A 16,749-nucleotide genomic window follows, 5' to 3' on the forward strand; every position below is an offset into this window, starting at 1 on the left:
ATATTAATTTTTTAATGTACGTAATTCTTGCATTTTATTGAGCAATTTCTTTGTCATGTAATAATTTCGTTAATATTCATATGATTATATAAAGGTTGGTATCGGAATGGCAGGATTAAAGTGGCCGTAAAGAATATTAATGAATTGGCTAATCTGACAAGAACCAAATCACTATACTAAGAATCCAAAACCCGTAAATATATCCCGAAATCAAGTCAGGCTTTTTGAACAAATAATTATCCCTTTATATACATATACAGGAAACATTACACCACCCATACCCATAGCGACCAAGTTTTGAGGAATGCAATTAATTGAACAGTCTTTGCAGAGAGTAACACTCAAAAATGCGAAATTATACATAGGTCATTGGCGCATTAAAAATACGTTCATTGCAGATTTTGCCCATTATATCTGTGATAACTTACGTGCACCTGACCAACTATAGAAAAGAACAAATGTCCAAAATTTCATCAACGACCACGTTAAACGAAAAACGTAGGAACAGATAACAAAAAACGGATGATATTCACGTTGAGTAATTACAATAGCTTGTGTTCAGATGAACTGAAAATGCGAACAATATGTATCTTTGAAGTTCATTTCAGACAATTTGCAAGATCTAAAACAAATATCTTAAAATTTTAGATAAAAGAACTTTGAAGATTGACTTTTCTGAATATGACACTTAAATGCGATCCTGACCTAGGATTTACATATCTTAGTCTATTCTTGCACACTAGAAGGGGATTTCTGGTATTTTTACACGTGCTGGAAAAAATTAGGGGTGTAAGATGACTCTCGTGCTGAAAATGACGTATTACGAACAACATATATGTAGAAGATTTATGTTGTAATTTATATTCTATTTGAAATACGTTATTTTATCAAACATTCATAACGTTACGCTGCATCTGATAAAACAAAACCGGAACTAAACATTGTTATTTGTCTTTGAAGCGTCATGACGACTTTCTTTTCATGGACGATGGTTTCTCGCGCTTTGTTTAAATAGTCTGATATGAAAAATAGTTCTAAAATGAAAGCCGTTCGATTGATTTTATTTATACTATTATTTCTTCAAAATGGTATGCAAGGAAAAGATTGTAGGTGTAGATTGGCATATCCGGCTCTCGGCTCTCGGGTGACTGTTTACGAGGTAACTAGACAAGAGCCTAGTTATCGCCTAAACAGTTACCAACGAGGCCGATAATTCCCATCTTCACCTACAACCAGTGAAAGAATCTTATAAGATACAACGCAAAGCAGAATATGCCCACAATTTAATTAACAACTACTGAATAAAATGCCGTTTCCATAAGGTTCAGGACAGTACAACTATGTAAGTATATATCAATTAAATTTCATTGTCTTTTACATTCGAAGTGTTAACGCGTGTAAATACTTGTTGAAATAATTGTGAAAACAAATGAAATTATTACAATTTTATTCTTTAGTTTGTTATTTATTCTATATTCCTCTTTCTCCTCTTTCGGTTCCGATAAGGATTCGGTCAGTTAAAAGATCACATTCATAATTTCTAAACCAAATTGATTTGCTACAAAAATCAGATTTATTTTATTGAAATAGGATAAAGAAACATACTAATTTATTTGTTAACATCAACCTACTTTATTTTGGTAAAGGTTAATGCATGCCACTTTTATCTTTTCTGTTTTTTCCTGTCAAAATGATCAGATTTGTATACGTTTTTACATTTAGGAGTTGTGTTCAGACCAATTAAGATCTTCAAATTTTCCAATCCTCGGGTAGAATAATGTTAATGCAAGTTAATCGTCATTTCAGACCTTAATTGAGACTTTGTTTTAAAATATTAAATCTGTTAAGAAAGTTTAAAGTTAGGACAAGTGCCTTCCGTATAACAGCACGGACACAATAGCACGCTCGCCTTTTCTCAGTGCTTGACTCTTAAGAGCTTTGCCTGTGAAAGGCGCAAAATAGTCAATAGGTTTCAAAGTAACAGAGATTTTTGGACAGTATATAAAACTTAAAACAAAAGTATTCTTAGTTGAAAAGGGACATAAGAGTAAAATTCAAATCAAGAGTTATTTGGAATGAGATATTTGACTTTAACAAAAACTTCGCGTCAAGCTAAAATGCTACATTTTCATAGCAGTACATATTCAAGTGACGTATCTCTGTCATGATTATGGTTTGATATTATGCATATTGTTATATGTTACATATTTTCTTACAGCATTTTTTAACGTACGCATTATTGAATTAGACTATACTGTATGCAAAGTTTACATTCTTTCAAAAGTCAAAATGTTCCAAGACCAAAATGTACCCATGTTTTCTCAATCCCTGGTGAATTGTTTTCTATGTTAAAAGGATGTACATTCTATTTTAAGGCTTTTGTTAATAAATAGAGAGCCAACACAAGACAAATATATTTCTTACTCTTCGCTCGCACCTAATTTTCTCAAAAACAAAAACAAATAATTTAGTTATTTATTCGCTCGCTGCCTCAATTCTTTTTAAAAAAAAAAAGATGAACAGCTTTTCAATTTTGTGTGACCTTAACGTGTGATTAGGCAAAATACGTACTAAAATACAGATTAAGGAACACTATACTTCTCTTGCGATTGTCATCGATAAATTACGACTACTATATTGTATGAATTGCCTTGTAGATATATTTTTGATTTTGGTAGCAAAAATCTAGTAATAATTTTTTATCTTGTGACACAAATTTTAATGTTTATGAGAGCAGTAATTTTGATGTGACCTTTCAATAAGCATATGTGAATGGAACAAAATCTCTCATACATGTTATGTTAATATTTAGTTCTACAAAATCAGAAAAGGAACTGTAATCTTACATGGTTATATAAAAAAAAAAACACTTCGAACATTGAATACCATGAAACTAAAAAATTTCGTAGGGCGTAATTTCGATACTCAGACAAGATTTTTTTCATGTGCTTTTTTAATTTGTTGTTGTTGTTGTTGTTGTTGTTTTAAGTATATTTTGATTTTGAAAAGGAATTGTTGAAATATTGAACATAAGAACAAATTGAGAGCAATCAAGTATGAAATAATTGCAATTCTGAACTTGAAAGGGGAAAGTTGAATAGTATTAGAAATAAAGGAGGTTTACCAAATATTGAGAAAATACAGTTACATCAGAATAATTGTGAATATGGAAAGAGAAAAAAGCTGTCAATATGTTATGTGAGTTCAGCTAGTATGAACTGTAAACTGTATATATAAAGAAAAGTGGCACTAGTTGAAAGCTGAATGTGAACTGTATCAGAGAAATGTTAATTGAATATTGAAACTGAATTAGTATTTCAGAGGGATGACAATTGAAATAGCTTAAAGCTGTGCATTGAATATTTAGATAAGAGCACATGAACTGCATTAAAGCAGCTGTGCTTTGTTATTAAATTTGAGGTTTCAAGTTGTTGAAAAGTGTTGATAGAAGAGTATACATTAATGAGATGAAATAGTTTAAAGCTGTGCTTTGAATAAATAAATAAGAGCACATGAACTGATTTAAAGTAGCTGTGTGTTATATTTAATCTGAAGTTTCAAGTTGCTGAAAAGTATTGATAGAAGAGTATAATTAAATGTGATGAAAATAGTTTCAAGCTGTAAAAGTGAAGTAGCTTAAAGCTGTGTCTAACCTACTTTAATAAGAGCACATGGACTATAACTGAGTTGTGCTTTGATAGTTGAATTGAACATTCAAGTTAAAACAAGAGTGAATATTTACTTGATGAAAGCTGTAAAAAGAATTGAAAGTTTAAAGCTGTACAGATTGAAATAGCTTAAAGCTGTGAATAACTAAACAAGAACACATGAACTGATTTAAAGCAGCTGTGTCTTGAATATTTATATAGGAGCACATGAACTGAGTTGAGTTGTGCTGTGATATTAAAGTTGAACTTTAAATTGAAAGAAAGAAGAAAGAATGAAAGTAGTTTAAAGCTGCTGTACCCTGAATATTTAGAAAGGAAAGCAAGAACTGTGTTCAAACTGTACTGCTGTGATCATTGAATGGAAAAGTTTTGAAAAAAGAGTGAAAGCTAACTATATGGAAGTAGCTTAAAGCTGATCAAGAGAAAATACGCTTTAAGAAAGAAGTGATGAAAGATGCTGATAAAAGCATAAATAAGGGAGGTACTTCAACGCTATCATTCAAGACATAAAATGAAATAGTAGATAGCTTAAGGTATTAGGTCACTAATAGAGAACCTCCTTTTTGAAGAGTATTCAATTCCTACCATAAACCTACTTTTACTGCAATTCTTAGGGGGGCGTAGGTTCAAGTCTTCTTATTTTCTTTTTTTTCTAGTAAGTTTTTACTTCTTTCATTACTTATTATTGATTTCTTGTACAAAAATGGAAATAGACGAATCTTATAAGCGATTTCTTGGTGTTCAAATTGAATTTACTACTTAAACAGAAGGGCTAGAGTTACACATTTTTAAAAATATTGAGTTACACGCGGTGAAAGTTCTCTATTTTGCTTTCACTCTTAGATTATATATTGTGGAAGAAATTTAGGTAGGTTTTACGTCTGCCCTAAGGTTATTTTTAAATGGAGTAAACAAAATTCAAAACAGAAACACAGCATTCAACCTTATTTTTTCAATGTTGAAGTATGAATTCTGTCTCATTAAATCCGTTTACTTAGGCACCATTGAAAAAATGATATTGACATTTTTATTTTGTGTTTTATAATTGTTTACCAATAGTTTGATGTTTCTTTTATTAAAATAAATGATAAAATGAGTTCTCAGCAAACGTTTTGGATAGTAGCTATCACTTTGAAATTTGTCTCTACTTGAGCTTGAGGAGATACCATAAGTTATACAAAATTTATAAAAAAACGGCACGGTAAATGTTGTTTAAAAATTGCAAAATAGTGCAAAACACGGTTACCTTCCAGAATATAACAAGCAAAGGCCATTTTGTAAACATTACTATTAGTGATCTAATACCTTAAAGCTATTATTGAGTGATATAAAAAGCTTATCAGTGTTTATACAGATAGTGAACTAAAATATTTGAAAGTACTACAGAAAAGTGAAGACAAAAGTGAAGAGAAATAGTGAAGAGGGTACATGTTGTTGTAAAACAAAACAGTTGAACAATAAACATACATTGTCTGAATATATTATATATATGTTTACAGCGCCAGTCTCATATGTACAAGAACCCGCATAAAACAAATAGCCCCGTGACACAGATTAGATGACGCCTACTTCTTTTAGTGTCACTCTATTAAAGGCCGAGGTCATAGGGGCCTGTTCATGTAAAATCAATGCCGGACAGTAACTTAAGACCAACATGACCCAGAATGTTGAAACATAATAGGATGATTGGACATGCAGAGTAGATGGCCCCTATTAATTTTGGGGTCACCTGATCAAAGGTCAAGGTCACAGTAGCCTGAACAATAGCCTAAGAACCACTAGGCCGATAATGTTGAAACTTACTGTGATGACTGGACATGCTAAGTAGATTATCCCTGTTGCAGTCAACCGTCAGTGTCTCTTTGACTTTAGCTCCTGTTCCCTATTGACCTCTTGCCTATATGACTATGCATTTGGGGAGACATGGGCTTTTTTAACAAAAAGACATATCTTCAAATATAGTATATCCAATGCGGCCAGCTGGACCAAGTTGGTCAGGATTTATGCACTTGGATGAAAAGAAACAGAAATTTTCTCCAAAGTCAACCATAACATTCGTTCCTATGATAGATATGCCACCTAGTGATTTTTCTCGCATAAACTCTATCTTACACTTGCCAAAGTAAGTAGGAAGTATGATTTTTCACTAGTGCTTCCATTTGATCAGCAGTTATTTCAGAAAACAACATTATATACTTGATACTGTAAAACCGTTAAACCCGATTAAAAATGTTATTCTTCGTCTAGGTGGTTTCCACATTAAAATGAGCTTTCTTGGATGCACAGAACATTTGATGAGTGGTTCGATTTGAACGAGGTGTTAGAAACTGTCTATTCTTCCAATGCAGTAGTATACATGTTGACCGGAAAAGCAGTAGCAAGAGCTGTAAGGGGACATTTCATTGTTGATTAAGCACTGCACACTCTTTAACTATCATCTGCTTTAAACACATTTCACCCATCCAAGAAGATTAAATACAAGTATCTCAACAAACAGGACCTGGAAATGAAATTTGATGAAACTCAATGCTACACTCACACTGAAACAATCGGGAGATAAAATGATATCTGAAGAGTCTTCGCTGTCACACGGAATTCGAAACAATACAAAGATAGGCATAGATAATTCTTCAAAAGAGTCAATGACAACCATTTTATTGTGTTGCAAATTCAGAGCAAGCCACTTCTTCCTATTACCTAAAATGATATCGCACAACAAGACTTTGGATCCAGTACATGAGATGATTTCATAAGAGCTGAATGGACAACAACTAGTATTACCATTTACGGTCTGTATTCAGAATGCTTCCATTCTTTGCTACATCTGGACACAATCTTTACTTAAAGTCGGCATACATATATATTTAAAAAATGTTGCAGTTGAAGGCAAGTCATCCTGAAATACATGAAGCTTTTGTCTCCGGCTACCATTCTGTGTAGAGAACAGACAAATTTTTGGCTGAATTATCAACAGATTTAATTATAGAACAAATATTGATCAGATCTCTTAAAACCACGGGAGGACTGACAAAAGGTAGAGGGTAAAGTAGTGAGAATCAAAGAGCACTCTGGTTGATGTCTATACCAGCAAAAGAAGACGTGAATATTGCCATGCTAGATTTGTTGGGCATGAACAATCCTAATGATTGGCACAAGGAAATTCGTAAATCTAAAATTGAGAAGGACGCAAAATATACCAGAATCATAATGTCATTTTCAGAGGAGAGAGAATCCGTTTATAGCTCTGATATATCTTTGCCTAACATTGAGACTGGATTTACAGCAGGGAAGTAAAGTAACTGCTGTTCAGGCCAATGATATTGGTAACAGTATAATTCAGAGAAGGATTGGAAAACCCCTGAATGACTTTTCATTCAAAAAATCTTGATAAGCTGTCATATTGTCTGAAAAAACATCAATTACACTATCAGGGGATGATACACAGGACCTTTTTAAATATGAGTTATACAGTGTTACAAGTTTGCTTTTTTGACAATACTGGCATACCAAGGCAGCCTACGAAATCCATTCTTGCTGAAAGTATGTGAAAATTGGGGGACTGCAGTGCAACAAACATTTCGAGTTCAGACGTCTGTGCTTATGTCAGTTATGGAGTTTTTATTTTACCAAGGATTCCATGGCAGAAAGGCATGTCATTTGGATCTATATATGAGGAATACACCAATTAACTTAAACAGTGATATAGGAAACCGGTTGTTGTTTTAATGGTTACAACAACAGTCCATCTACTAAAGATTTAACACATTTAAGGAGACAGAAAGGTGCAGTTGGAACTAAAGTTCTTTTTATAAGAGCAACGCCATGCAAAACAAACAAAGAAGTCTTTCTACGGAATACTGACAATAAGAAAAACTTCATTGCGCTTCACAGTGAAACATTTGTCAATCAAGAAATACCTGTAAAACAATCCACAAACGATGCTGATTGCCTCATTGTCAAAATTGCAGTCCAGTCGGCTGAAACAGACACTAAAGTGGTTGCTGGAGAAGATACAGACTTGCTTGAGTTACTTTGTTACCATGTTGTTGGAATGAAACACATGAAGTGTATTTTCGATCAGATTCAAGACCGAAATGAGTGAAAGGCAAAAGTGTATTGGATATACAGAAGACAAAACAAATACTGGGACAGGATGTCTGTAGTATTCTTCCCTTTGTTCATGCATTGACAGGATGCGACACAACTTCAAAAGTACATGGCACCGGCTCAGCTTCGTTTTCAGAAATTAGCTAGGAAAGTTTCATGAAGGACAAGCTTTGTGGATTTGCATAGTACCTCCCACTAGTTTTGCTGCGGTGTTTCATAGTATGAGAGTTTATTGGCAAACCCACAAATGGATGAGAAATGAAACTCTTGATCCTTTGGAATGGGATTGAAAGGTGTCTGACAACATTTTATGCCCAGTCAAAATGACGTTGCCGCCAGCAACAGAATATTTGCTTAAAGTCATCCGATGCAGCTGTAAAACAGAATGTGACAGAAACTTTGCGGGAAACACGGTTAACAATGTTCTGTGGAATGTGGAATTTGCCGTGGCGTCAGTTGTTCAAATTCCCCTACATTAACGGAACTTACTGCAGAAGATGAAGACAGTTATGATGAAATGTAAATAATTGTGGTATTTGATTACTATACTTTGATTATGGTGTTGCAGTACTGAACTTTGACTTTAGTGTTACAGTTCTGTAGTTCAATGGTTATCATGTTGCAGTACTATACTTTTGAGTATGGTTTTGAAGTACAGTATTTTAATTTTAGTGTTGCAAACCTAAACTTTGATTATGATGTTGCAGTCTTTAACTTTGATTATGATGTTGGAGTACTTTACTTTCATTGTGATCTTGCACTACTCTACTTTGACCATGGTGCTCCAGTACTATACTTTATGTTGTTGCAGTACTGTGCATTGATTACGATCTTGCAGAACACTCTACATTGTACTATATTTTGATAATGGTGTTGCAGTAATATACTTTGTCTACTTTAATTATGGTGTTGCAGTACATTGTACTATACTTCGATTATGATGTTGTGGGACTATATACTCTGATAATGGTGTTGCTCTTCTATACATTAATTATGATGTTGCAGTACCATACTTTAATTATGGTATTGAAGTACACAGTACTACACTTTGAATATAATGTCCCAGTACACTGTACACAGTATTATACTTCCATTATGGTATTGCAGTACTGAAATATTACTATGGTGTTCCACAACTTTACTTTGAGTATGGTATTGTAGTACTATACTATATTATGATGTTGAAGTTAGATATTTTGATTATGGTACTGCAGTATTAAAATCTTATTATGGTGCTGCAGTACTTAAATTAGATTTTGCTATAGCAAACGAACTGAAATATGTAACTATCTGAACATTGAATTATTTTGACTGGGCGGAGAAAATAGCATATGCACGCGTGTATCACTGTTTATCATTACTGATAGATGCAGAATTAACGCCTTGTTGCGTAGATAGTAAATTGATCAAAATAGATCAATTTCAGACATGTAAAGTAACTCTCGTGTTGACTAGGTAAACGTTAATCGTGTACAATACATACATTGATTTAAATCATCAGAAAATTCGTACGTTTGGATATTATTTGATGATTTTTACATAAATCAATCAGAAATTGAATCCCCTTTCGATACATGTAAGTTTTATTTGAATTTATGGCCAATTCGTGAAAATAATCGGCATATAGTATGTAACTAAAGGTCGGCAGCGATGAAAATTTCATCGGAAATTGCTTCAACTATTTTGGTCTTTCAAATGTTTGACGCGAGTGGGGATATTGCCCAAACGAAAAAAATTATCTCAATATTTCTTAGGATCTCTTCAAATTAGTTGGACTATTCTCCGCCCAGAACATACATGTAAATGGTTATGCCTAGGCAAATCGTTCCCAGATCTTAAATACAGACGACTGATTATCAACCTTGTTTTAAACTCGTTGCAAAATAATTAATTTAAAGATCTATATAATTTTGCACTTACCGTCGTTCCTACCAGAGGAACTCGACCTGTCAAAAATATGTTAACACACGGGAGGCCTTATGACAGCTCAGTCATGTAAACATCCGAAGGAAATAGTCCAAATTTATTCCAGTTTGTTCCATATGCGATACTATCGTGAATTATAATCATATGCATAATGTATCCCATGCAGATTTAAGCATAGATTAAATGTTTGTGAATCCTGGCCTTTAACTGTTTCTAAGTTAAGCGCCGAAAATTATGTAATCCATAAGGCTATGTGCTCAGCCTGATCACATTTCTACAAACGCATTTGTGTGTGAAAAATAAAATATGCTGAAATTCACATTTTATTCTATCAACTACTTTGTCGTTGCAACCGTTTCGAAAAATAAAATTGACACATCTGACTTTTGTGTGTAATTCCCTTGTAATTATATAAAGGATACTTGTCATAAATACATAAATATCTCACATCAGTAGTGAAATGATGATTTCTGTATGAAAAAAGAGAAAATAAAAAAATATCTGAAATGATCGACTCTAATAGGCCTTTTCGTCATTTTTATTTAAAAATTGATTGCTCGCTGGAAGTAGATATATTATCTAGGTAAGTTTTGGTCACAATGTTTGACAGAATATTGCTTGTGTGTAGTAGCTGTCGAGTTTGAAAACAAAAAACAAAAAAAACACCTCCTAAGAGATATTTTTTCTGTCTTCTGTCCGGACTTTCGGGTACAAGGAGGCATATATTTTTCAAGATATGTACTTCAAAGGAGAGCTCAATGATTTTCAATAGGCGTTTCATTCATCAAATTGTGTAACTCTTCAGTGAAAATTCGCCAAATTATTGTAAAGAACTATAAGCACTAAAATGTCGATATTTTGGCTATGGAATGTACCTCAGTTGTGTCGTTTCGATGTTCCTCTAAACCCAACAAAATAAAGTAGATAAACATTGTTCCCGTTTTTTGTTGTCGTTGTTTGTTTTTTTTTTTTTTTTTGTTTTTTTTTTTTTTTATTTATTTACTTATCTAAATGAATATGCAAACGGCATTTGTTTGCTTCAATTTAACGTCGATTACGTCGAATATAATGCTAGTTGATATGTTTGTTTTTCTCACTGTCTTACATGTCCGAAACGTTACGAATCTGGATTATCGTTTACATTATACTCGGTTTTTATCATAGACTCCTAGTTTTTTTTCACTTTAAATGAAAGCAAAAATGTTCAATACAATATTAAACTGAAACTTTGATGTTTAGTAAGTTTTTGTATCCTCTAGGACAAGCACATAATTCAAATATCAGGTACATGAAAATGCCGCTTTCTGAAAGGTCAGTTAGAATTCTTGATGCCATTTGTCAGGCATGCTCTTGTAAATAGATATTATTATTTTAAAATTAATACTGCTATTTCCTTTGTTGTACTTTGCGGACTTCTGGTAAAGTTATGTGTGTATTTATCTGAGCAGTAAAATCCGTGTACATGCACTCTACGTAAGCGCTCATGCATGTTTTGCACACCATACCTGTAGTTCGGACTTTTTTAATGTGTAATAAAACTAACAAAATTTGCCGACACCTGTTAAGTCGTTATGTGTCTTTTAGAAAAGTTTTAAATGAAAATTGAACAATAGCGCTCAGCTCATTTATATGGATAATTCAGCTTTATTATTATATGCTATAGTTTTTCGCATTTATGCCTGATGATAAAGACTGCTTGTACCGAATATTGTAACACGAACATACAGATAACATTTCCAGCTTTAGTCTTTTAAATAAAGTGAAAGTTCATATTGGAATAACGTTTTTTCTACAGTAACTTCGAAATTCCTCAGAAATAATATCATGTACCCCACCCACCTAATTCATACATTTCAAAATAGCATAGTCTTTAAGTTGTTATATTGCTTAATTGTTATAATTAAGTTTCATCTTCTCTATAAAATACGCTATTTATATAAAAGACTTTCTTGTTTGATGATAATGACCAAGGTATAGCTAAGTTCAATCCGATAGACGACAACGGTTAGCTCCACATTTTGCGAAACAAAAAATCTAACAACACCAAATCATAGAATAAAAGTGTTGTTTTACATGGAAAAAGAACAATATATTAAACATGCATACTACTCTACAAAACGAGTGTCAGTTGACTGATATTCGGAATTACGGAAAACGGACTGCCTGAAGAAGTCACACCTTACCATTTTCAAATAACTGTTTGGCGCATTTGTAATAATGTCCCAGTGTTGAAATTTCACGTAATAAGGTTTAATGTAGTTTTCAGTAATGGTTGATTTTCATTTCTTTATAACTGACATTTATATTTTAAGGCGGACAACTTTCTTGGCGATATTTTAAGTATCCAGTCGTAATACAACATGTATTGGACAGGTAAATTGTTGGTAAAGATGTTTTTCGTTTACCAAATATTTCTGTGGCTAGGTGATGTTCTCCTTAACTTTAAGCCTATAAACATTCCTCTATTTGGCGGATAGTTCATGATATATGTACAATTTACTTAAGCCAAGATAGATAAAGGCTCGCTGTGTTTACTTCTTGAAACAAAGATATTCTAAAAAAATGTTATCTATTTTTGGATGACGGAAAAACGAAATACCAACAAAACTGTGGGATATCTAGCCATTTCTGACAATATTTGAGAGCTGTGAAACATGCCAAATTTTATCCAGATAAGTCCATCTAACCTGCATTAGCGGACATCTTTATGTAGCATGACCATTTCTGTAACCGCCAGCCTAAGGTCCGATGGATGAGAATCGCTTTATAACAAACCTTTATATTATGTGAGCCTGTCGTTGAGGCAACGATGCGTAGCACTAGGGAACACTCGGGTCTGATATTGTCGATTTCTAATATTTAAGTCTGTTTAAAGATGCTGTATTTTTAGATATATCGGCTTTACTCCTCTGACTCTAAAGTAGGTTCGTTGATTGACTATTGATGAACAAATGTTAATAATGTTAAGATGCTATCATTTTTAAACTTGCCACGTTCATAAATAAAATCAAGGAGATACAGTACTGTATTAAATCATTTTGTAATCATCCCTTGTGAAACATTGAAATTTATTTCTTTTTAAAGAGATCTTTATCACGTAACATTTGTCTGGACAATTCCGAAATATTTTGATACGGTATTAACCGTATTAAGTTGACCTGCAGTTGGTGTATAACACTATAAATATTTACTTTGCTATTCTTAAAAAAATCCAATCGGCTCAAAGACTGATCATAATTAACGCTGAAATCGACTTTCTTATGAACGTGTTACTTGCATGTTATAGAGCAAGGTCTTTGCAATGCAATAATTTTAGAAATGTTGCTATTAAAATGGCGGGAATAAAGTGGACGTAAATAATAGTAATGAATTTGCTTATCTGACAGAAAACAATTCACTACACTAAGTTTCCAAAGCCCGTAAGTATATTTCGAGATCATGTCAGCAGTTTCGAACAAAATATAATCCAATTAATATGGATATACAGGAAATATTACACCACCCTAACCCATAGCGACCAAGTTTTGATGAATGTTACAATTTGAACAAACTTGATGGAGAGGTACACTGTAAAAATTACAAATTATATATAGATCATTTGCACATTAAAAAGACGTTCTTTGCAGATTCTGTCCATTTTTACCTATGATTACTTACGTGCATCTAAACAACTAGAAAAAAGAACAAATGTCCAAACTTTTTATCAATGACCACTTTAAACGATTTTTTTTTTCATTAGAAGAAAATGGGGACAAAATAACAACAGACGGACGATATTTGTATTCACGTTGAGTTATCACAAGAGCTCACTAAGAACACCATGTGCTCAGATGAACTAAAAATAAATGCGAATGTCGGTAAGAAAACAACATGTATCATTGAAATTCATTTCTAACAAATTGTATGATCTACAACAAATATTTTAAAATTAATGGATATAAGAACTTTGAAAATTGAAACCTAAATGTGATTCTGACGTAGGATTTACAGATCTGGGTCTAAGATACAACGCAAAACAGAATGTGTCAATAATTTGATCAACAACTACCAAATAAAATGCCGCTACCATAAGGTTCAAAACAGAGTACAAATATGTACGTATACATAAATTGAATTTCATTGTCTTGTACATTCGAAGTAATAATTTGATAAATACTTGTTGAAATACTTTTGAAAACAAATGATATTACTTACAATTTTATTCTTTAGTTTGCGATTTATTCTATATTCCTCTTTCGGTTTCGATAGGGATATGATCAGTTAAAAGATCACTTATTTATAAATACGCAATATCTGTATACAATTTTTGCATTCAATGTAGTCTCGTTATAGGACCTACGTCTTTATATTATTGAGCAGAATATTGATTTTCAATATTTTGGTATAGATCAAATATAGATAACATTTAAACAAATCTAAAATTGTATCAGGTATACATATTTGTCAAATTATATCATAATCGTATTGAGTTTCAACTTTATTTTAGGCCTTACCAAAGTAAAAAAATTGTTCATCGGGTTTGTCGCTCGTATATTTTCAGAATCGCAGTTTGTTTTTGTTTCTGGCTTACTGTCGCCCCACTGAAAAAATATCAAGCCATAATTTGTTGGTTCGCTACTATTTACGGACGTAACAGTGTGCAAAATTAATGCTTATAATTCCAGTCCCAGTTTGTTTTAAATCGCAATAAATGCATATGTCTAAAGTAAGTTATGAAACTTATATTAAGTTGCATTAAAGTTATTTCACTTTATGCAGTAACGTCGTTTTCTGCGAATGTTTACCAAACTGACTTGCTACAAAGATCAAATTTTTTTAATTTAAAGAAGATGAAAAAAGCATACTTATTTATTTGCAAAAATCAATCTACATTATTTTGGTTAAGGGAAATGCATGCCACTTTTCTCTTTTCAGATTTTCCTGCCCAAAGGACTAACATTTGTACACATAGGCGGGGTAAGGAGTTTACACTTAGGAGTTGTGTTCAAACCAATTTTAAGATCTTCAGAATTTCCAATCCTCGAGTAGAATAATGTTAATGCAAGTTATTCTTCATCTAAGACCTTAATTTAGACTTTGTTTCAAAAAATATGTTAAGAAAATTTAAAGTTAAGACAAGTACTCCCGTAAAACAGCACGGACCCAACAGCTCGATCGCCTTTCCTCAGCGCTTGACTCTTAGAGCTTTGCCAGTGAAAGGGGCATAATAGTAGATAGTTTTTTAAAGTAACAGAGATTTTGGACATTAAATATTACTTAAAACAAAAGTTTTCTAAGTAAACAAGAGGCAGAATTCTATCAAAATTCAAAACAGAGTTATTGAAAATGAGATATTGGACATTATCAAAAACTTCGAGTCAAGCTAAAATGCTACATATTCACGTCACATATCTCTGTCATGATTATGGTTTTATTATATCATGCATTGTTGTATATTACATATTTTCTTACAGATTTTTAACGCATATATTATTGAATAAGTCAGTACTGTATGCTAAAGTTACAGCTTTTCACAAGTTGAAATGTACACAGACCAAAATGTACCCATGTTTTCTCAATCCCTGTGAATTTTGTTCAATGTTAAAGGACTGTGCATAATATTTTAAGGTTTTTGTTAATAAACCGAGAGCCAAAACAAGACAATTATATTTCCTTGCGCTTCGCTCGTTCTTGATTTCTTAAAGACAAAAAGAAATATTTAAGTTATTTATTCGCTCGCCTCCTCCTTTTCTCAGAAAAGAAAAATCCGATAGATAAGTTTTCAATTTTCCGTGGCATTAACGTGTCATTCCGCAAAAAGCGTACTAAAATACAGATTAAGGAATATTAAATTTCTTTTCGGACGGTTCTGGGGTTATAAACTACGACTGCTATTTTGTTTGAATTTCCTTGTAGATGCATTTTTGATTTTGGTAGCTAAGATTTAGTAATAATTTTGTATCTGGTGACTCAAACCTTAATGTTTATATGAACAGTAATTTTGATGTGACCTTTCATTAAGCAAAGATTATTGAAAAATCTTTCATACTACTTTGTCTACATGTTATGTTAATACTTAGCTCTAAATAATTAGAAAAGGATTTGTAATCTTACACGCCAATGTGTGAAAACACTTCGATCATTGTATAGAGATGGTACTTCAACAATTCAAATTCGTCTTTTCAGGTTTTATCGGTGTGCAGTGATAGCTATATGCACCAATTTTCTAAATATATTTATTCTTTTATCTCCATGTAAAAAAACTAAATAAATTCAATAGAGTATAGTCACTGTGTAAGTTTCGTCAACTTTCAACACTTTGAAAGAGCAGCGTATACAAAACTTTCTTTTGTCTTTTAGTAAATTTAAAATCCAAGACTAGCCAAGAGTCTAAAACTCACGAAAAAGACCCGAGTGAAAGAGAACAACATGTTTACCAAAACTATACCAAAAATTGACCTGAAAAGAGTTATTAAAGATTTTATACTGTAAACAAATCCCTACAACCTTTAAGTACGGTTTAACCATCAGCGTTAACAAAATAGAGAAAAGTGGAAACTTCACAGGCCACTCAACACGACAAAAACGAAAATGTTGCAGGCTCGGTTTGATTGAGCCTGTTCATGGACGGCAGTGGAAATGCATAGATGCACACATTCAGGTGAAAATTGCTGATAATTTTGATGAGGGACCCGAATTTTTCAAGTTGTGTGATCAGTTTTATGAGAATATTATAAGTGACCCGCTTACCTTGGTTACAACAATAAATAAAATACTTTATAAATTGTTTCAGATAATGGTCAAATTACGTTTTCTCCATATGATTTTCGGCATTTTTCATATTTGTACATAAAGAGATGATCGTGTTTAGCCATAGCTACGTCCAGAGAATGTCCAGAGAATGCTGAAATGCTTACAACTTTATATTATAATTGCACGGAAATTGCAGAGCGTCATTACCAATCCACCACCTTTACAATCTACTCTCGCATACAAAATGCATCTGATTTCAATTTAACTCTTATGTCATTAGTCATTGTTGGATATACATTATACATTTTAATTGATC

The 16,749-nt window shown here is 32.6% G+C and overlaps 1 protein-coding gene across 1 annotated transcript in view; it reads right to left on the minus strand.

The window, feature by feature from the left end:
• Positions 1–13,979, minus strand: part of LOC128553882 (uncharacterized) — a gene marked incomplete at its 3' end in the record, with an annotated part of 51,952 nt that extends 37,973 nt beyond the window's left edge. Inside the window, exon 1 of the mRNA XM_053535073.1 lies at positions 13,896–13,979. The remainder of the gene's footprint in view (positions 1–13,895) is intronic.
• Between the last annotated feature and the right edge of the window lie 2,770 nt (positions 13,980–16,749).

The sequence above is a fragment of the Mercenaria mercenaria genome, unplaced genomic scaffold, assembly GCF_021730395.1.
Source record: "Mercenaria mercenaria strain notata unplaced genomic scaffold, MADL_Memer_1 contig_4437, whole genome shotgun sequence".
NCBI classification, from domain to species: domain Eukaryota; kingdom Metazoa; phylum Mollusca; class Bivalvia; order Venerida; family Veneridae; genus Mercenaria; species Mercenaria mercenaria.